The 23,662-nt window shown below is 42.3% G+C and overlaps 1 long non-coding RNA gene across 1 annotated transcript; it reads right to left on the minus strand.

Annotated features, from left to right (window-relative positions):
* Positions 1-5,021: 5,021 nt before the first annotated feature.
* LOC109026204 (uncharacterized) lies at positions 5,022-22,669 on the minus strand. Its single transcript, XR_002005166.3, has 3 exons — positions 22,588-22,669; positions 12,976-13,458; positions 5,022-5,210 (listed from the first exon to the last, which is right to left on the minus strand). It is a non-coding gene; the product is annotated as an uncharacterized lncRNA (long non-coding RNA).
* Positions 22,670-23,662: the final 993 nt, after the last annotated feature.

Genomic DNA, 23,662 nt, shown 5'->3' on the forward strand with positions numbered 1-23,662 from the left:
TTCAAGTCCCACTGGCCTTAACTCCCACAGACTCTCTACCCAATCAAAATTATGATGTACCCACTCTAATCGTCATTCTTACCCTCCACTAAGAATATCTCACATCCATACCTCTATGGAAATCACAGGCTCTAATCATTTACTCTCTGGGTGGCCTTGGAAAAGCAGTTTATCACCTCTGAGCCTCAATTTCCTCAGGTACAAAATGATGCTATCTAACAGGTGAGGATTTCCATGAAGAGGAACTGAGATAATATAAAAGGACATAGCACAGTACCTCAAACATAGTGAGAGAGCAACAAAAGTTAGCTTTAATCATAATCATCAAAATAATAATGACATTGATAATTGTCATTGAGAATTGTTCTAGCTCATGTCATCTCTTCCATGAAGCCTTCTCTGATCTTCAATCTGAGTGTGATTCCTCCTTCTTTTGAAGTCACCCTATACTTGTAGGGCCATCCCCATATGCTACAGGGTATCACAGTGACTTCCCCACTTATCCTTTCTGCTTCTTTATCTGCCTGTGGGTCATTTGCCTCATCTAAAACTGAATCCTGGCACTTGGTAAAGCTTTATTTCATGCGGATGTTTCCCTGGATTCTGCAGGCAGGGCCAGAAAATGTCAATGGTGATTGTGAACTGTTCTGGAAGAATAGGGTTTCTCTTCAGAAATAAAAGAGTACCTCACTGTGGTACCTCTCTGCCTGTGTGGACACACAACACAACCCAACCCAGTCTGGGCCACCAGAGGAACCAGCTGGTCGAGCTTTGTGAACTTTGTCCTCATGCCCCAACACCCTACTTCCCAAAGCCTGGACTGGTAATGTTCTTTTCACCAGAAAGGACAAGGGCAAGTGAGTGCAAGAGAGAAAGTGGCACATTTATCGCTGAGAACCTGCTTGGGAAATGGGGGAAAGGGGAAGGGAAGAGATCTTATTTTCTAAGACTTGAGAAGGGAAAATGGAAGTGGGAGGGAAATCATCTGTGGCTTATGTTCTCTAAAGCTCAAAGGGAACTTGCTGCCCCATACATGATGTTGATTAGGGAAAGTATCATCTAGTTACACAGAACCCCACAGATTGGTAAGCATGAACTCAGAAGGGTCCCAGCTTTCTGATTCATCTGATCCATAAGCCTTGGTCAGCAAGCACACAGTTGCTTTTGCTTTAAGATGACCTCATTTGAAATTCCTTATGTAGCTGTCACTGCCAGCACTAAAGCCTGGTCATTTACAGTAGCTGTCCTTTCTGAATTTAAATCTGATAAAACAGGCTGCGCCTGCCCCACACCTCCTAGGGGTCTAGATCTGAAAGGAGCCCCAGGGATCATCCCATCTAGTCTCACCCTGGCCCAGAGAGGAAGGGTCACACCACCAGGCAGTGCTGAAGCCAGGCCTGCAACACACTTTCCACTACCCCAAGATGCCCCAACTGGCTGTTCAATTTAAGGACATAACCCGTGAAGAAAGGAGATTGTGAAATGCTTCCACTAGAAGCCCAAGGGTGGCTGAAAGCCCAGATGCTTCTCTCTTAACCCTCCTAACCTAGTCCCAGTTCAGCAGTTTGCTTCCCACTGTTTCATGTTAACCCTTTTTCTCCATGAGGCCAAGGCTTGTCTTCCAATGAGCAGCTCCTTACAATAACTAAGCCGGCTTCTGCTTGTACCTTCCCAGACACCTCCACTGGTAAAACCTTTCCATTGAGCAATCTTCTTGTGAAAACTGACTCTTCCTTGCCCTTTACAATTACTCAGCAACTCTGCAAAACAGTAACCCAACTGTTTATTTTGATTTCAAGCTTGGGGTTAAAGGGCTAGCTTTGTCATTTTTTTTTTATTCCCCTTGAGGAAGTTACTAGAGACCTCAGGGATTTCTTGTCTTTGACTCTTGACTACCAGCTTGACATGCCTCCATCTTCCACTAGCCCCCAGTCTGTGCCAGGTGACACAGAAGTTTCCAGGAAGGAAAGGGGATACTCCTCCAGAGACAAGATGCTTCCTAAATGGAGAGTTGGCATTCACTCAACCTTCCCTCCAACCACCCATCCCCAAGGCACCAACCTGCCCATGTTTTCAATGCATCTGCCAGGCTGCATCACTATCTCCCATGTTTGTTCTGTAGTTTCAGAGTGTACAAAGCACTCTAACCTCCCTCAATTCAGGGGATGTTCAGGACCTCCTGAAGGGTAGGCCACACAGGTTTGCATATTAGAGAGGAGATAATCATATATGTTTATGCTTATATCTGGGACTAACCTAATCAAGGTTAGAAATTATAGTCAGCCTCTTGACTCCATGTTCAGTGCTCCTTATAATCTTTCTTCTGCCAGCTACTCCCGTTATTTTCCATCTTGCATACCCAGCTAAAAAGAGCTTTCTAGAATACCATTCTTCTTCGACTGCTCTCCCATTCACAAACTTTCAGCAACTCCTAAATGCCCATAGGATAAAATTCCAAAGACTCTGCTTGTCCTTTAAGGCCCTCCACAGTATGACTCCAAAGTGTCTCCCTAACATTATTTCCACCATGTCAGCATGGTGAAGCTACGTGAATTTCCCACAATGTCTTACGTACTTTTTAAACCTCTGGACCTTAACTTTTTTTTTGTTTGTTTTTTGTTTTTTGTTTTTTGTTTTTTGAGATGGAATCTCGCTCTGTCACTCAGGTTGGAGTGCAGTGGCGTGATCTCGGTTCACTGCAGCCTCCACCTCCCAGGTTCAAGCGATTCTTCTGCCTCAGCCTCCCAAGTAGCTGGGACTGAGGCACGCGCCACCACGCCCAGCTAATTTTTGTATTTTTAGTAGTGATGGGGTTTCACCATATTGGCCAGGCTGGTCTCGAACTCTTGACCTCGTAATCCACCTGCCTCGGCCTCTCGAAGTGCTGGGATTACAGGCATGAGCCACCACACTTGGCCTGGACCTTATCATGTTGCTTCCCCACACCACCCCATCTTCAAGGTGCTTCTTCAATAATGGCACCCATTGCTAGAATATCTCTGGATGCTCCCAGCACACAGTGAGCTCTCTCTTCTTAAATTCCAGAGCTTGTGTAAACCATAATACTCTCTGGGCCTAGAGAGCAAATGTGCATCAGGCAGAAGTTAAGGCTAGCCTTTACCTGTCATCTCCCACCTCAGCTCAGAAAAGGGTCTCCCACCTCAACTCACATGCATCTGCTGGTGGTTATTTACTAAATATCAGGTTCAAAAATAGTTTAGGGTAGGGCTTGCTTTCTCATGATTAGACAAATAAGAGAAACAGAAGAAAAAAATATTGGATCAAAGGTATAAAATTTCTATTTCATCATCAAAATATTAATTGTACCCTACTTTATCATAGAAGGAGGAGGAAGGGTGGGAAGAAAAAGGAAGACATCGAGAGGGATGGCTCAAGTTTAGAGCAAAGGTAACTGATTCCCATCTGTGGTTCTTCAAGGCCCTGGAAAGAACACACCCAGTGCTATGGGTTTAACAGCGATGACCTTGAGCCATTTCACTTGGAGTCTTAGATTTCTGGAAAATGTGGGTAATTTTCTCTGCCCAGCCCATCTCACTGGATAATAGCTGTGAAAGTGCTTTGTAAGTGTAAATGCAAGAACTATGTGAGTGGTGACTAATTTCCAAAGGCCAGGCCGCCCCCAACCCCACTTTCAGAGCATTTCATCTGTTAAAATACATGAGACCATTGGGATCTGTAGAAGAGCAAACGCTCCCTTTTGCACCTATGCTGTTGACTGATGGCCTTCTGGTGCTGGCAATGTCCTGTGATCCTTGGACTATTATTAGGGATGGGTAAACTGGTGGAGGGAGGCTAAAAACGGCCAGCACAGCCATCACTAACCTTTTGGTTTCCCATTTCAGGAATCAGTTTCAAAATAAAATCTTTCTTTTTCTTTTTTTTTTTAATGAGAACACATTTCTGTAGTTCTTCACAACACACTGAAAGAAAAGAGAATTTCACTTTGCAAGACTGGGGAGATTGTCTTTCCTGAGTTTGCCCAGCCCCAGCCGTTAACCCTAGAACATTTGTTCCAAACTGGAACTTGAGCCTTGAAGTTCAGCCAAGTTGGGTGGACTTCCTGGTGCCTCCACTGCTGGCCTGTCTGAGCCCTGCCCTGGGACAAATGTACAGGACTCTAAATGGAGCAGAATCTCAGGGAACAGTAAAAGGGCTGGGGAGGGCAGAGTTTGGGGTTGAGGGACTCTGGGCTTCTTGCTCTCAAGTCCATATCTGCCTCTGAGTTACCCATGGGAATTTATTCCTCTCATATTTTCTTTCTTTATTTGTTATTTAATTCACCAAAATTATATATATGTATGGTGTACAAGATGATGTTTTGATATATATCTATATTATAGAATGGCTAAATCAAGCTAATTAACATATGTAGCGCCTTATTTTTTTGTGGCAAGAACACTTAAAATCTACTCTGTTAGCAGTTTTCAAGGAGTTAATACATGCTGGGCTTCACACCTACATGAGGAGTTGATAGGTACAGCAAACCACCATGGCACACATTTACTTATGTAACAAACCTGCGCATCCTGCACATGTGCCCTGGAACTTAAACAAAAAGCCCAACAAAATAATTAAATATATATATATATCAATATAAAATAGATTGATGTTAACTATAGTCACCGTGATGGGCAATGAATCTCTTGAATTTATTAAAAGGTGTCCTTTGACCAACATCTCCCCAGTCCCACCACCTGGCAGCCTCTGAGAATAACCATTTTATTCTCTGCTTCTATGAGTTCAACTTTCTTTTACATTCCACATATAAGTGCCACATTTTCATCTGAAATACCCTTGGGCTCCCAGGCTCCCATGTCCTGGCAGGCTTCAGTGAACCATCCACCCAACCACCCCACTCCCCTAACACGCATTTGCAACCTCGCTTTAATTACCACCCCCATCTCCTCTAAAGCAGCCAAGATATTTTAAAACCCTTGTTTTGATCTTCTTTGCATATCAGTTACACTATTTCTGAGCGTGTTTATTTTTATTTTTTTTTTCCGGTGGTGAGCCCGTCGCTTTGAGCCCTCTGCTCGCACGTTTCCACTTCCTCTCACTTTCCTGTGCGCGGCTGTGGCCTCCGAGTCTGCTGCTCAGAGCAGGCCGGGTGATTCTCATGGGCCTGTGGCCTTTGATGGAGCCAGGGGAGGCAGGTTCTTCTACCACTGGTGCTCCCTTGCTCCTGACATCTGCAGAGGCAAGATGAAATTTCAGTTATGTTTCATTTGTTCCATCTCCCAAGGAAGTAAACCTGACTACTAGTCAGAAAAGGGAAAAAGGGCCCTTTCTTGGGCATGGAAGAGACCGGGGATTTAGTCCAAACTCTGACACTGACCTTAAGAAAATCCTCTTCCCTCTTGGGATTGAACTCAAAATTGCTGAAGCTCCCATGGATTCTAACCAACTGTTTTAACAATTAGCTATTCTAACAATGTGCTTTTCTAACAATTAGCAAAATCATTTACAATTGAAGATGAGCTTAGGATCAGCTTCTGAAATCAACAAGTTGGAGACACAGGGATGATTGAGGTGCTCCATGTTCAAGAAGTGATGCCTGAGATTTGTGGGATAAACCTTCTCTTTGTGATAGGATCTTGTGAAATGTGTATGATATGACTTGTGAAAAGTCCAAGCTAAACCCTTGTCATGACATACATCTAAATTCACACGCTTCCCAATGTTTTTTTATATATAGCATACCTAGAACATGGTATTATTTGTACAGCAAACTGGGTGAAAGAACAAGGCCACTCTTGCCCGGTAGCAACCAACTCATTAATTGTGGCTGTGCTGAGCTCTTCCTGGCCACTCCAAACACTGAAGAGACACTATTTGGGCCCATTTGAAACCCAGATTTGGGAAAGTTCAGTTTAAAGGATTAAGTCAACTCTTTGTCTAACCAGAATAACAAGAGTGTTCTGGCCTATAAAAATCACAAAATTCTAGAGAAGACAAAACAGGTAAGAAAGTGGGTCCTGAATCCAGACCACGGGGGTTCAGATAAAGACTCTACCATTTACCAACTCTATGTCTTTGGGAAACACTAAAGCTCAGTTTCTTCTGTCTTTAAAATGGGAATAATAATATTCTCAGTGGCCATAGGACAAAATAAGGTAATGCATTTCAGTACATTCCAACTACTTAATAAATATTATCTATGGTTATGGCTAATGCTAAACAGGAAATTAAAGATCATTTGGTCCAATCTTCTCATTTTAACAAAGAAGAAACTTTGACTTGATCAAAGTCACACAGATAGTTAGTAGCTGAACTGGGACTAGAACCTAAGTCTTCTGATTTCAGTCCTGTGCCTTTATATACTAAGGGGTATGATACTTCATTCTGTATTAAAAACATCCAAATTACTAAGTATGTAGGATGAATTATTTTCCACCAGAAGACATTTGGAAGGTAGGACTCTTCCTATTTGTTTTAAATTAGTTTACCGGTGACTCTATCTTGAAGCATGGGCTCGAATGAGATGATTTCTCAAAGGCTTGCCTCCTATTTCAGGTAGGTAGCCAAGGGCTGGCCTCCTTGGCTTTGGAAGGCACAGAAGTGGGTACAGCAGTTGTACATCAACATCTCAGATGCCAAAGGCTTCAGGTCAACAATACAGGAGTCCCATTTCACATATGAACATACTAAACCTCTGGTTGACTCAGAGCCACACATGTCCAACAGTAAAACAAGAACTAGAACTTGAATCTCCAACTTGATGCTGGTGCCCATTCCATAGATCTCACAAGGAGAAATAGGATTTAAAATCCACTGTTGCTGTATACTTGCCACTTCCTTCAACCCTATGAACATGCTGACATGTCCTGCAAAGTCAATTGTTCATTTAATTGTGCTTTGTTCCTTTCTTTTTTTTTTCTACCTCCAGCCACAAAGGTTTGAGGCAATTTATAGGAAATACAATAATGAATAATGAAGAGTACCTAAAAATAAACTACAATATCTTATAAATAAACCATAGGATATATAGGATTGTGCTTTCCAATGTGGCAGCCACAAGGCACATGTATCTATTTATATTTAAATTAATTAAAATTAAATATAGTTAAAATGTAGCTCCTCAGGTTCACAAGCCACATTATAAGTGCTTAGTCACCACATGTGTCCAGTGGCTACTTATTGGACATTTCAGATACAGAATATTGCCGTGATTGCAGAAAGATCTATTAGACACTGCTGTCTAGACAGACAACCAAGTCATATATTCTTACACATTTGCAATAAAGCAGCCAAAATTTTGGCTCTGAGCTTCGTGTTGGCAAAGCCAAATAAAACAAAGCAAAATCAGTTGTGTCATTATCAATTCCTCAAGGGAAGCAAAGCTTTTCTAGCACTTAGACCTAAAAGAATTCCTCATATGGGGTTTTATAGAAAAGGCCACCAAGTGACAGAGCAAATAATGTCCTCAGAAACCACAAGAGACAATTTCAATTTATAATTCACTAAAATTCAACATAATGAAAACACTTCTCTGGTGAGAGGTTAGGATACTTACCTGGTTCTAAAGAGAGATACCTTAGTTACATCAGTCAAGTGAACTTGCTCTACAGAAATGACATTAGAACTGAGGCCTGAATGACAAGATGATGCAGCCATTGTAGATCCAGAAGAAGAACATCCAAACAGAGGGAAAAGTAAGTGAACGTTCTTCATATCTGAAAGTATTGAGCAAGTTTGAGGGAGAAAAAGGCCAGTGAACTTCATGGATGAGGCTGAGAGTGGAGGGAGATGATGCTGAACAGGCAGTTGGGACCAGATCATGTAGGGTTTTATAGCTCATGGTGAGAGGGTTTAGCAAAGAGATAAACTTATAATTTATGGCTTTAGAAAGATCAGTCTGGCTACTGCATGAAGAGCTGACTGTAGAGGGAAAAAGTGTGGGCAGGAAGAACATGATAATAGCTTGGAATAAGATAGTCAGCAGTGCAGATGGTGAGAAATAGTCTAATTTGACATATATTTTAGACATAAAGTCAATAGGACTTGCTGAGAGATTACACATAGGGTTTCAGGGAAATAAAGAATATTAGAATGACTCAATTATTTGCGTTGAACGAATAGCTAGGAGGCCAGGTAGCACTTACTGTGATAGGGAAGACTTGAGGAGGAGAAATTCGGGGTAGAGAAAGACTAAATCAATAGTTTGGTTTGGGTCACGGTTTGTGTGAAGTGCTTATTACATATACAAGTAGAGTTATGGAGTCTGAAGCTCAAGGGAGAAGTGAGTTAGAGATAGAGATTTGAAGTTTTCTGCATATAAATGGTATTTTAAAGCCAGGGGACTCAATGAGTTCATCCAAGAAGAGTACAGACAGAATAGAGAAAAGAACCCCAGAGCACGCCAAAGTCTGATGTCGAGGAGAAACAGCCAGACAAGGAGACACAAAGGTAAGGACAAACCAGGTGAGTGTGGGATCACAAAGCCTAGAGAAGAAAGTGTTTAAAGAAGTATGAAGGATTGACCATGTTCAATTCAGCTCAATAGTTCAGTTAGCTGAATACACTTTGACCTTGGAAATATGTAGGTCATTGGTGACTCTGATAAAGGCTGTTTAAGTGGAGTGATATAGAGTCTGAAGAAAATTAGAGCAGATTTGAGGAGAGAAAGGGAGCTAAAGAAGTGGAGACAGGAAATGTAGATCTTACTTTTAAAGGTCTTTTTGTGAAGGCATCAAAGAAAGGGGGTGGCAGTTAAAGGGACATGTAGGGCCAAGGGAGAGCTGGGTTTTTTTTTATTTTTAGTAGTTGTTATAAAGGCATATTTGTATGCTGATGGGATAGATGTAAAGGAACATCAGAATTTGATGTTGCAAGAGAGGAGCATAGGAAAGGAGATGGGATACAGAGGACAAATGGAAGGGTTGGCCTTAGAAACTATGCCACTTCCTCCACTATAATAAGAGGGAGGTAGTGTATGTGGGCACAGATGCAGGTGGGTTAAGGAAAAATGCAATAACTCTCCTCTGATAGCAAAAAGGAAGGTCGTAATCCCAGGGCATGGGATGTGTAGAGCATAGTGGATATTCAAGTAGGGAGCTAAAGGTTTGAAAGAGTTGACCCAGAAACCAAAAAGTGAATTTTCTAAGTGTAGCATAGGATCCTCTGGCACGGTCCATTTCAGGTTTGTGATCACAAATTTAAAGTGAACTGATCAGCATGGTTTACAATGTTCTTAACAACATTCCACTGTTTGGATGCAAGCAAAGGAGAAATTAGAGTATATGCATTTCACCAGGATTGCAGTTTTGCCAGGTACAATAAAGGGGAAGGCAGCAGAGGAATGGGGGGTATTGGAAGGAGAGTGTTTATGGCACAGAGTAGAGGGAGTCAAGGTTGGAATAAGGGTTAAGGCTACCCAGTAACACAACATCACTGGGCTCCACACATATCCAAAGTGTCTGCCTGGACCCATCGGTATGCCAAGAATTTTCCTTCCCTCCAAAAAGGAAGCTCACTACTGACTTCACCTGGTGCCTGCCACATCTAGAATCCCCCTTCAGGGTTTTGCAGCCAATTAGGAACTGAGTGCTGGGCACCAAACTGGGTAGAAGAGTCACTCCTGAGCGCACACACACTTGCAGTGGAGTCTCAACACATTATTTAGACCTAAGAGGCTGCGTGGCTGGCAGGAAAATACCCTACACATGCAGAGAGAAGACCTGGGTTTCATCAGTTTCTGTGGCTTTTACCAAATGAGAAAGTTTTTTTCATATCCTGAGCCTCTGTTCCCTCTCATCATAACTCTGGCCTGGCTTAAATTATAGCTGCTTATACAGATCTGATGAGATGGTGAATGTACAACCATTTTCAAGTGTAAAGAATTATGGAGATGTGAGAAATTACATTGTTATTATGACTCTGCAAGGGGGTACCAAATGCAAATCTAAGGCATTTACTGGTGTGAGATTGATTTCAAATGTCAGCTAATATAGGTCACCATGGCTTATAAGCAATTTGCCTTAAAATTAGAAACTTATGAAATGCTCAAGATGAAAGGCAGTACATTTCAAAACAGAGGCAATGGGAAGCAAATTTCTCTCTTTTTTGTGCAACATCCTATGAACCCACGGTTCTCACAGGCCCAGGATATTGCTGCAGTTGGCAGCCTGGTGTATTTTGAACGGCACAGCACTAATCCCTGGGTGACTCTGTAATCCTGAGTGAGTCACTTTACCTTTGGAGGCCTCAATCGTCTTCTCTGTAAGGTGGGAAGAATTGTACTCCCTCCTATTCCACTTACAGGGTATCAAGAAGATCATATTATTTTTAAAGGAAAAAAAGAACTGAGAAATACTCTTGGTTACTCTGCAAAGAGGTTGGTGTAAATGTGAAGTGTCACTATTATTAAGTGTGAGGCAATCTTTCCCACCCGCATCATGTCCCAGCATTACAATGTGAGCTGTGTGACAGGCTATTTTTAAATTCCCATCTCTGGAAGCATATGGTCCTGCACAGTGCCAAAAAGAGAAAAATGACCTGCTTCGGTTTGTTTGCTTGTTTGTTTTGATCTGATGGAACATTTTCTATGATCCTGTTAAAGGTTGTTCTTTGTACTTTAAACTTTTAAGGTGAGTACTAAAGATTTTCTATAGCATAGTCTGAAACACACCGTGGCACTACAACTTGCTTAGACAATGATAAGAGGTCATCCCAGGGCAATGGTGTATTTATACAAATCTGCATTTTTTGTGTATCATCTAAGACATTTCAAAAATATAATTTTTTTATTTGTTAACAATTTTTATGCTTTTGTTCTCTAGTTTTGGGTAGTTTTGTTTGTTCAGTAGCAGCATTTTTAGGTAATTTTTTTTGCAAATAGTAGTGCATTTATTTTATAAAATAAAGCAGATTTCTTTTCTTTAATTTTCTTTAATGTTACCTACATAAAAAGAAGTTGTTTCAAAGTTATCCTGATTGTTTATTGTCATTTCTTTTATGTTTTATTAATATCAATTGCTATTGACTGAAGCCCTTTCCCGTGACAAATATACAGTATATCTATTATAAACTTCATTTTTGCTGCCCCCTTGACCTGACCTAACTTCACCTCCTCTCTTGTGCTATTTGGCAAGACTATCCTGAATCTTGTCAAACTTCCCACTCATTGAATTTGATTTCTGACACCAAATTCCTGGAAAGATATCTATCTGATCAGTTGGAAAAGAAAAGAGATAAAAACACCTATTTCACAAGTTTCACGGGACCTGACCTTTGCGCAAGAGCAAAAAATTTCCCCAGTTGAGGTAAATAAGGTTCCCACAAGCTTTTTTTCCTTTTTCCTTTTTCTTTAAGGTCCAGGATTCAACTCTCTTGTCTTTGGGTCAAGTGACAGCTAAAACTAGAATTGATGAAGTTTCATGGCATTTAACCAATGAAAAAGGTAATTTAAAAGGAGGGTGCTAAGGAAAACTCAGAAAGAAAGACAGGGCCTGCATCTTCAGCTAAATGATGAAATCAAGAATATGTAAGAGGAGTTTGAAGTGTTCTGTGTGATCCTGGGGGCCAATAAGAAAGCCAATTGAGGAAATTCACAAAAGCGCAAAATTAAAAAAAAATTATGAAGTTACGGACGTATCCAACATTGGAAAGCTCTTCCTTAAGCGGCGGTGACAAAACTCTCCAGCAGTCATGCTGTACCCATAAAGACCTTCTTCAGGCCAGGGCACAGTGGCTCACATCTGTAATCCCGGAACTTTGGGAGGCTGAGGTGGGTGGATTGCTTGAGGTCAGGAGTTCGAGACCAGCCTGGCCAACATGGTGAAACCCTGTCTCTACTAAAAATACAAAAATTAGCCGGGTGTGGCGGTGCGCGCCTGTAGTCCCAGCTATGTCAGGAAGTCGAGGCACGAGAATTGCTTGAACCTAGGAGGTGGAGGTTGCAGTGGGCCGATCATGCCACTGCACTCCAGCCTGGGCAACAGGGTGCGACCCTGTCTCAAAAAAAAAGACCTTCATCTTCTCTGTCTACTTTATCACCTGGCATCGTCTCACCTCCTCCAGCTTCTCCACACCATTAATGATCTCCCCCTCCTCTGTACTTCTAGGGGATTCAGAGGCTCTGGGCATCATTTAAATAGTAAGTACTTCACAGACTTGAGGTGTTATATATCTGTTTTCAGGGGATGTGTCTTGGTCTCCCAACAATGAGTTGTAAGTTCCTGGAGGGTAGGGACCATGTCTCACATTTCTTTTGAACTCCCTTGGTGCTAGCACATTGTTGGGCACAGAAGAGTAGCAACACTCCTTCACATTCATGGCAGGCTTTAGCGTTTACACAGCACCTCCACCTGCCATTCATGCAATGTTCCCAACAACTAGGTGTTGTCCGCAAGGCAGATAATGAATAGTATCTGATGGGTGAGGAAACTGAGGTTCAAAGAGCTCATTACACCTGCAAGTGCAACAGAATTTATAGTCCAATGCTCTCCCAGTAATAACCATTAGATGAGTAGATAAAGAACAGATCTTGCAGTTCACAAATGTGTGGGTAGCCAAAGGGAAGTGGCCACGTATTCGGCTACATGCCCTGTCATGCTGATGTAGATTGACTTCCAATACAGGCTAGAGAATTCTCTTTGTATGGATGGACTCAGTCTGAGTGACACATGGTCCATGTCTCTTTGACTCTGGCCGTGTTCTGCAAATGAGATGAGATTCCAATAAGAACCAAGAACGTTTTGGGATGTGCTTCTATGGAAGCCTAGATAGAGATCAGTAACCTCAGACATCGCTCTGGGCAACCTCTGGGCCTGTCCATCTCCAGGCATCTAGAAATCCGTGCCCAAGGCAGACAGAAAAGACATGGGCCTGGAAGAAGCCTCAGGCACCAATTGGACCTCAGTGTTCTTCACTTCTTTAACTGCTAAATTCACCCAATCACATTTAAATAAATTTTATAAGACTTTGAAAATGTGTTTCTGTTCCTCTAGAAATTACCTCTAAATTTTCTAGTATAAACGTCTGCCAGCTTTGTTCAGCCAAGTTCCTTTCCCCCTCTTTTCTTTGACAATGAAAGCAGCTTTGGTGCCAACGCTCAGAACTGGCAGGTGTTTGATGACACATGTTCTGTGATAAATGTTTATTACATAAGTTCATTCAAGCTAGCTACCAGAGCTTTTGAGGCATCATTGCTACTTATCATAAAATTGTCCTTGAAAACCAGAAGCCCAATATATTCCCAAAAGCTCTATTTTTTTTTTTATTTCTTCTTTTAGGTTCTCTGTGTTCTATCAACGTCTGGTGCAATGGAGAAGTCAGGAGATGGTACTTGAATCCTGACTCTGTCACAAGCTGGCTGTGTGACCCTGGGAAAGCCACTTCTGTACTCTGAGCCTAGTTGCTCATTTGTAAAATGAGGAGGTGGAAGCTGTGATTGCCAGGGTCTCTCTAATTTCTGACGTATCCCGATAAGAGGACAAACTGGTGGGGAAAAAAAAGCAATTTCAGTCAAGCAGAAACACATGCTTGCCTTTCCTCACCCAGAATGTGCTTTACATAACCGAATTTGCTTCCTTTTTTACTGGCTTGCCCTCCAGTCAGGAGGCAGGGGAGCAGCATGGCTGGCAGCAGCTTGGAGAGGGTGCAGTGTGCAGGGATGGATGTGGGGAGGGGATGCTGAGGGAGGCTTCGCTGACGAGCGAATGAGGCACAGGCACCATGAACTACTAGAGCTTTGTCACACTTCTTATTACTGCGATTATGTTATATTAGAATGAAAAGACCTGCAGGGTATTTAAAATGCAAACACCTAGAGAAGAACTACTAAGAAACTTCCAGTCCCATGATTATTCTAGATAAAGCATTCAGAAACTTTAGTTATGCAAATTAGATTCATTTTTGAAGAAAATACTTACATATTAAGAATTTTACGGCTGGGTGAGGTGGCTCACACCTGTAATCCCAGCACTTTGGGAGGCTGGCAGTTGGGGGGTGAGGGGGTGAATCACCTAAGGTTAGGAGTTCGAGACCAGCCTGGCCAACATGGTGAAACCCCATCTCTACTAAAAATGCAAAAATTAGCCGGGCATGGTAGCACGTGCCTGTAGTCCCAGCTACTGGGAAGGCTGAGGCATGAGATTCACTTGAACCCAGCAGGTGGGGGTTGCAGTGAGCCGAGATCGTGGGACTGTCCTCCAGCCTGGGTGACAGAGCAAGACTCTGCCTCAAAACAAAAAAAAAAATTAAAAATTATCAGCTTGATATTTTTTCCTCCAAAACTTTCAACTAGCCCATGCGGAAACATGTTGTAGGTCTTTTCATGCATTAAAGTTTGTACCAAAAAAAGCTCACACACTGTTATTGTCTCCATTTTACAGGTGAGAAAACTGAGATGCTAGCAGGCCCAGCACCCTGTCAGAAGATTCAAATCACAGTTGGCAACGTTGAGAGTTAACCCAGATACCCTTGCCTGCGGGTCTGGAACTCTCTGCTACTGTGCTCTAAGGCATTCTTCCACACTGCTCCACAGAGAGCTTTTCTTGGCCTCAGGCAGAGAGATGAGTAACTATCTGTAAACCGGAATCAGGGTTTATCTCTCTGCTGTCTAAAGTACTAATGTACAATCACAGACTGTCAGAGCAGTAAAGTTCCCTAGATATCATCTAAGCGTTTTTCCTCAGCTGAGTACCTCAGTGGTACTCTCTGGTGCTTTTGAACAAGTTAGTGGCAAAATCAGCACTGAAATCCCTTAACTCCCACTTTATACTATTTATGAGACTTGGTATTAAAAAACAAAGTGAAGCCAGGCATGGTGGCTCACGCCTATAATCCCAGCACTTTGGGAGGCTGAGGCAGGTGGATTGCTTGAGGCCAGTTCAAGACCAGCCTGGCCAACATGGCAAAACTCCATCTCTACTAAAAATACAAAATTTTCTGGGTGTGGTGGCACACACCTGTAGTCCCAGCTACTTGGGAGGCTGAGGCAGGAGAAACACTTGAACCGGGAGGCAGAGGTTGCGGTGAGCTGAGATCATGCCACTGCACTCCAGCCTGGGTGACAAAGCAAGACTGTCTCAAAAATATCAATCAATCAAACAACAACAACAAAACAAAGTGATTTAGAAGATCAATCACTAAATAAATAGAGTATCAGGAATTATTTTTTTCAAGTTACTTAATAATCCTGCTGGCCAGGATTGGACAGAGTTAAGTTTTGCCTCAATTTCTTCAATGACTTTCATTACCAATCTCACCAACATCATGTAGAGGGACTGAGGCAGAAGGAACTGTTACTGCCTATGAGTCATCCATTCTTGACCTTCAGCATGTTTTGAAAATGTGTTGTGAAATGCTTAACAATCAATAATTCCGTCACCAGGCAGTATGAGGCTGGGAGTTATGCAACAGGCGGAACAGGGCATTACTGCTACATCATTTCAGGAGACTCCAAATATCTGTTGTGCTCAGAACCCTCAGCAGGACCTAAAGACACAAATTACCTATAAAAGTTTAAAAAAAAAAAACAAAGAGAAGATGGAAGACAGAGGAGAAGTGAACGTAGACTTCTTTCCTTGCATTGGATCAGTAAAGTGGGACTAGCAGTTAAGTGTGGATACTCTCAAGCAAACATGTCTGTTCTTTTCTGTCAATGGCTAAGTTACACTCCAATGTTACACTGCTGCTAGGCAACTCTTCTCTGCGCCCTAGACAGTGGCTTCATCTCCAGACATTGCAAGTGTCCTGCGTGAAGGAGGTAGCTAGTACAAAGGAAAGGAGCACAGAACAAGGAGGAGAAGACCCAGTTCAAGTCCCTGGCTGCCACTTACAGGCCTGTGACACTGAGAGTGGTCACATTACCTGTCAGATCTCCAGGCCCTTCTGTCCTACCAAGGGTAGATGACATCTGCCCGATAGATTATACACAGTTCAGAAGTGATGAGGGATGTGAAAACACGTTACAAACTACACAAATGCAAGGGACTATTAGTAGAAACCCATGAATCTGATTTTGCAAGCTCAGATAAAAGGAGTCTCCCATTTAAAGATGGGCACTGGGGTATGACTTGTGGTTAGAGGCAAAATCAACGCCTGTGCCACGCAGGTGACAGAGGAGAATTTTCAGACTCTAGTTTGTGCAGTCACCATGAGCTATAAGCTGGAAAATGTTTAACTGGTTCTACAGTGGTGAAAAAGCCCTGAATTATAGGTTTTGCTGATTTCTGTGGTATAAATACTTGCACCATGGCACATTCAAGCTCTCAATGTGACACCAGTAACCATGGAGTGAGGAAAAGATGCCCACCACTGTCTCTCCCTTTTATGCAAGTCAACATACTACTGGAAACTTCTCTGGAGGCTTAGGATCCTATAATGAACTTTGCAAGCCTTCTTGACATATGGGACTCAAGTTTTAACATTCAGCCACAAGTGTCTGCTCTAATAATTCAGAAATGGAAATTCTTATTTTTATGGACATCCCCGAGCCCTAAAATATAGTTCTAACATCCTTAGTAATGTTCTTTTCAACTCTGATGACTTGAGAGATCAGCAAGCACAGTGGAATCCAGCACAGCATGAAAATGGAGTCAGAATCTTAGATCAGGCAGTTGCAGTCCCATCTGTGTGACCTTGCACAAGTCACCTGCCATTTCTGAATCTCAGTTTCTTTGTCTACAAAATGGGAAGAGCCCTGGTTTTGCCTGCTTCCAGGGCTATTGTGAGATCAAAGGAAAGAATGCAAGTGCATGAGTTTTGAGGACAGCAAAATCCTATTTGGCTTTGAATTATTAATATGACTTGCTTAAAAGTTGATTGCTAGACTAATCCATGCTGTGCTAGGCAAGCCTTGCACAGGAACTTGAGTCCTCTATCTAGAGCACAAGCCCATACCATGGCTCTGCTAAGTTCAGTCAGGCTCAGGCGGGGCTTGCGAGACATAAAGTGAATGGCCCCTAAGGCCTGTGGAGTAGCTCTATTATATCGGGCCTAGGAGCATCCAAAACTGCTTTTGCCCACAAACTTTCACAGCAAGTAACGTGTGGAGGTTAAAAACATGATCCAGCCCAGACACCGTCATTCTAGGGCTTTACCTTTATCCCTGAAGAGCTGGGCAATGGACTATGCTCAAAAATTTTCCCCAACCAACTTTGAGGCCATATTTGAGGCTAGGGTCTGTTGGCAGGGGTGCCTGGCGGGGGGGGGGGGGGGGTCTGCATTTTAAACAAGCACCCCAGTTAATTCAGTTACAAGCAGGACTTGGTCAAAAAAAATTTTATATGGTGTGAAACTTGATGGAGCAGAACAAGGAAAAGATTCTCCATTGATTCTCTGCCAGGTACTTGATAGAAAGCAATACTTTTTGAGGGAAATCCTGGCTGTGCAGGGAGATACCTTTATAATCCACTTCCTGGTCAGGCTTCTTTCTTTCCTTCATGCAATATCACTGCCCTTAGCTACCCAAACACACATAAGATGAATAAAATATACAGCTGTGCCTAGGTTGGGCACACAGAATGCCAGCCACTGAGGCTTCTGCTAACAGCATAACCACTCACTGTCTGCCATCCAGCACCCACCCAAAGCCAGCACAAAGAGATGATTTCAGAGAGGTTTGTCTAAAGCACTGTCTATCCACTCAGTCCTTTATATATCCTAAAGGAAAAGTTCTGTTGATCAACACAACACCTATTGATTCTGTATCACCAGTTAACATATCCTAAAGACAACCTTATTGTTCCATGTACAACATTATTCTATCTTTCATCTGCCCATTTAGTCAAAAAATACTTATCAGGCTCCAACTGTGTCAAGCACATGTATAGAGCTGGAAATCTAGGATGACTGAGGTTCCATTCCTGTCTTTGAAAAGTTAGTCTTGGAGGATTCAGAAACTAAGCAAACAGTTGCAGCACCATGTGGTAAGTATAACTGAGATTTACACAGGTATTGGGGCATACAAAGGAGGGAAAACCACACTATGGTGGCTGTTGGAAGGGGATCAGGAAAGCTTCCTAGAATAGGAGGGGACCAGGTTTGCAAAGGTGGCAGGAGTTCTGGACAGAAGTAGTAGCCTGTGCAAAACATGGCCACAGGGGCAGCGATGTGCACCGGGGGAGCAAGTAGCCCGTGTTACTGGAACAGAAAATCTGTCAAGGGTGTGGCAGCAGATCAGACTGAAAACCAAGCAGGTGAATCTCTTCATCTGCCAGGCCATGAGTTTAGATTTCACCTTGAAAGCAATGGGCAGCCTATTCAGAAAGATTAGGTTTGCATTTTTTATAGATGAGTTTGTAGAGAGGTAGTGTAGAGAACAAGCTGAAACAATAAGACAGCAAGTTAAGAAGTCATCGAAATAGGCTAGATGAGAGACGATAGGGACCGGAACTGAAGCAGGGGTGTTGGAGGTGAAGAAGAGAGGAAGGATTTTGAATAAATCAACGAGACAGTGTCTGCAGGATTCACTGGGTGTGGGCTGGAGGTTGGGGTGGAGTCATCTAAACAACCTGAAATTTTCTGACAGGGAGAGCTTGTGTGTGTGATGCTTTAACCAAGATAATAAACACAGGGAGAGGAACCAATTTCAGAAAGAAGTTAATGAATGCAGTTTGGAATATGTTCAGTTTAGGATGACTCTGAAATATCCAAGTGAAAAAATTTAGTCACTAGTTAATATGCGCTTGCAGTTCAAAACAAGGAATGAGATGGAAATATAAGAACTTTTTTTCATTAGATGTAAAACTCTTGCTAAAGACATATTCATTACTCTTCTAATGAATATACTCAGATAATGTACTCAGTGATACATTCCTTTTCAAAATTAATATTAGGAAAAATGTCTCTCAAATAATCAGGACACATACTTCAATCAGAAAAAGAATATTATGTACGTCATCATGTTTACTTTTTTGTCCTGCCTGCCAGGAAGCTCAGTTTATATTTCATGCTCAGTTGCAGTAACTACACCAAGCCTTACAACATAACGCATTGGCTTTCTCGCTATTGTTCTAGTTTTATCTTCTTATTTGCAGTGTAACATCCCATTGCATGTCCCGTATATTGAAAGCTGCCTCTACTTCTCTCTGGTAATAAAAAGTATGTATGTTTTCACTTGATATTATTAAGTTAAGGTTGGGCCCTATTTATTTCAAATATTTTTAAGGCTCCCAAAAAGCAGCTTTTTTTTTTTTTTTTTTTTTTTTTTACAGTCTATGAGAGTGGCTATTTTTTCCCCAGATAAAAGAGAGAAAATTAAACAACAGCAACAACAACAAAAAAGCCCACCCTCTTTGGAAAGGGAATTGATCCTCAGGGACTACTTAGAGCCAAAGGAGCCAGAAGCTTATAGATCATTACAAAAAGCTAGAGCCATTGACTCAAAAAGAGAATCCGAATGGTATGAGGAACAAAACCTGAGCAGATGAGTTCCGACCCAGCCCCTCTCCTACTTCTCAGCCAAGTGGAACGCTTTACTCCCAAGATGAGGTAAGGCCATGACGAAAATAGCATCAGAGAGGGTTTGAGTACATTTCTTTCAAGTTATTAAGAGAGATCCTTAACCTTAGAGAAAAAAAGTCATCAGCATGATAATTTTTATCATTTAACAATGCCCTTGAATCCATTATCTACCTGAGTCTTCTCCAGTGTTCTGATGGGTAGGTTAGGGCAAAAACTGCCATCGTTCATACTTCATAGATCCACATATTCCCACATAATGTCACCTCGGGCCACTTTTAGGAAACACGTATCAAGCTGGGCTTACTTCCCTTTATTAAGATCATTCACAGTTATGAAAGTAGAATAACAAGGCTGGGCGCAGTGGCTCACACCTGTAAAACCAGCAGTTTGGGAGGCCGAGGTGGGTGGATCACCTGAGGTCACGAGTTCAACACCAGCCTGGCTGGTGAAACACCCTCTCTACCAAAAATACAAAAATTAGCTAGGTGTGGTGGTGGGTGCCTGTAATCCCACCTACTTGAGAAGATGAGGCAGGAGATTTCCTCGAACCCGGGAGGTGGAGGTTGCAGTGAGCTGAGGTTGTGCCATTGCACTCCAGCTTGGGCAACAGAGTGAATCTCAGTCTCAAAAAAAAAAAAAAGTATAATAACAAGAGCAAATGATATTCCCTGATTTTTGCCCTGCACTTTCAGATTCTAGAGCACTGCCACCTCCATCATAATATGTGACCCTCACAGCCATCCTCTGAGGTAAGCTAGGGAGGATTTATTATCCCCATTTCACAGATAGAAAAACTGACACTCAGAGATGTGCAGTAACAAGTTGCACTCCCTCTTAGCTGCCTTTGTAGAGTTAAAAAAGGAAACATGGAGACCATGTGCTCCTGGATGTTCCTCCACGGAGCCCAGCAGCTTTGGAATCCTCCCGAGCTTTCAGGAGGAGCCCCTACTTCAGGCTTCAACAGCTCATTTACTGGCATAGTGAGATGCTAATGATAGAAACCACCAAATGGACAGTTTTAACTAATCTGACTTCCCCCTTCACTAATGAATGCAGCCACTTTGTCCCACAAAATCAATAGTGGGTTAGAACCCCTTCTTTCCTTCTGGTAGAATTCACCTGCCTCTGGTTTCATCAGCCAAGAGGCCTGAGAGCAGCCAATCAATAAAGCAGCAATCAAAGTAATTTTTAAAGGAGTTGATGAAATTAAGAACATTGGGTTTTATTAAGCCAGGTCCAGAAGACCTTCCTAGCTGTGAGACCTCATGCAAGTCATTTCACCTCCCTGTGTCTTACTTCCATCTGAAAAATGGGTCGAAAATAAGCCCCGTCTGACTCACCATGTAGACTAGTTCTAAGATCATAGTTAGGTGTTATTAGCACCTTGTAAATATGTTCTCAGAAGGTGAGGGATACTCAGTTCTATCCATGCAGGAATTTCCAAACATGTAACTCAAGGGGCAGAGAGGTAGCCTAGGAAAAGCATGGGCCTCATGGGACACAGACTACTAGGTGTGGCACGTGCAGTGACGCCTGCATTGTGGTGAGAAGAGAGACACAGGGATGCCACAAGCAGCTACACAAGACCCCTTTCCACATGTACCCAGGCTGACAAAATCACCAGAAAATACAAGCCTTTAAAAGAATCAATTAGTCCCACAATTTTATTCCCCAGGGAAGATAAAATTTATACGCTTCCTGTGATCAATCAATCCCACAAACCTCTTGAAACTTCAGTCAGAAAATTTGCAAACTGCTAAGCAATACACACCTTTTTTTATAGGTGGCAGACTAGAGGTGGGAAGGGAACATCAGGCTCTTTAATACATGTAAACGAAAACATGTTGGTCTTTAAAGAGTTATGATGAACTCTCGGTTTTTCAATAGGAGACTAGAATTTTAAAATCATAGACAGTAGAGCCAGAAAACCTCTTAGAGGCCATTTTCTAATTTATCCTCCCCCGACTCATTTTACAGAAAAGGAAACTAAAACTCAGACAGACGTGACCTGCTTCCAGTTATACCACAAGGTAAAATCAGATAAAATCATGAGCTGTGTCCCTTTCTGCATTTAACTCAGCACACATTTACTGAGCACCAACCAAATTCTTGCTGAAGAAACAAAGATGGATAAGTCGCAGAATGCATCTTCAAGGAATTTAGAGTCCATTAGGGAGACAGACATATAAGCAGATGATTCCAGCACAGATTGGCATGTGGTATATTAATGATATAGAGTGCTATGGGAATACACAGAATTGGGAGTGGCTAATTCTGCCTGGGGTTGCCAGGAAAGTCTCCATCCAGGAGTGGGCATTTGAGTGCATTGACAGATAGAGTGGAAGAGCATTCCAAGCAAAAGGAAAAGAGTGAACTAAAGCAAGGGGACGGGAGAGAACACAGCTTGTGTGGAAAGCCCCACACAAATAGTTTGAAACAGCTGGAGGGTTTATAGAAGGTGCTGCAAAACCACCTCAGGGGATGTCACTAGGTCACAGCTGCCACCCTCCACCTCATTTGGCATGCTCCCTGGGGCTACGGCCTGTGTCCACCTAATGGGCCAGTATAACACCTGGCCAAGTGCCGATGGCATGGTGGGGCTTAATGAATTCCCTTTGAAGATGAGAGGATTGTGAGGGAGAAAAGAATTTGCCACTCAAGTGAGTCAACTGGAACAGAAGGTGTGTCCTGGCTTCTGAGACCCAGCACTCTGGCTGGTTGACCAGACAGCCAAGGTCACCTCCCCTGGGGCCACAGGGTTCTACTTGGGAACATCAAGTCTTTTTTCAGCAAGTTGTTCCTAAGCCACAACACTCTGGCTCACCCCCTGCCTTTGTAGTTTTACCAGTATAATTGATCCCAGAGCTCGGTTTCTGCCATACCCCTTGGTTTCCTAGGGAGTGATGATATATGCAGGCCTCCTTGGAGCTGCAGCACAGCCCAGGCCTCCTGGGGGAGAACACGGAGGGATATGTAAGAGGCAGACATAAATAGTCTTGCACTGCAGTAGTCATCCTTTTGGGTGCTCTGAGCTTCCTGTCCTGAGCTAAGATTTTCCTCTGGGGTTAGCTGAGGCACAGAAAGATAAACAAAGCTTTAAAGTGACTCCCCTCATTGGAAAGCTACAAGCACTTCCAAGACACCATTTTTTCCTACCTTCTGATAAGCGTGTCTAGGCTTCCCATCATCACACCCTGTGAAGAAACCGTAAGGTGTGTATGGGAAGAGGAGAGACCACTTGAGTATGAGACGTCTTTCAAGTGCCCTCCCACATATGCTAGGTCTACAAAATGTCAAAACAGCCAGGCAAATCATGCCAGGATTCATCATGGCAGGGGGAAACCAGTCACCCCTGATATTCACCATTGAGCAGCCCAAACAACTCTTAATGACTAAGGTTTTTTCCACTTACACCTGGTTCTTTTGCTTTCACCACACAATCGTGTTAGCAAATGAGATCCTTGAGTAAGCAAAACAGGTCCTTCACCGATTATCTTGTGGAAACACATTCCATATCCTACTACAGATATTTAGAGCAAGCAACATTTATTCACCTAGGTTTTTCAAAACACGCCTCCAAGCCATTTTTACCATGTAGTTGCTATGATCTGAAAAATCAAGTGTGTGCACAAGCAGGCAGCCAATGGCTTGCGAGAGAAGGATAACTGGGCAAAGAACAAAATTAAAAGCAAGTCACAGATGCAGAAAATGCACTTACAATTTATGTAACTGGATTAGTACCCAGAACACAGGAGGAAGAAAATTCTACACATCAATAAGGAGAAAAAAACATAGAAATAAATGATCAGACTATATCAACATGGAAAACTCTGAAAAGGAAATAATCCTAAAAGAAATGGAAAGATGCTTGACTTCACTGATACTCACAGAAATGCAAAATGAAAAATTAGGAGATGCCATTTCAGACCCATCAGATTGGCTAAAATTTTAAAAGTCGGACAACATGAAATGTTTGACATGATAAAGCAATTACAAAACATGTAGACATTGATGATAGGACTGTAAATGAAAAAAGTCATTTTGGATACAAATTTGGCAATATCTATCAAATTTGAGGTTTAGTATACCTTATATCTTAGCAATTCCACTCTTGGTATACAAGCAAGAAAAGCTCTTGCATACCTACATAAAGAGCCTTGTATTTAAGAGAATTGTTTTTAAAAGAAAAAAGTAATTTAAAAGTTCATTAGTAGGAAAAGGCTTAATAAAT

Source organism: Gorilla gorilla, chromosome 2 (assembly GCF_029281585.2).
Source record: "Gorilla gorilla gorilla isolate KB3781 chromosome 2, NHGRI_mGorGor1-v2.1_pri, whole genome shotgun sequence".
Classification (NCBI taxonomy): domain Eukaryota; kingdom Metazoa; phylum Chordata; class Mammalia; order Primates; family Hominidae; genus Gorilla; species Gorilla gorilla.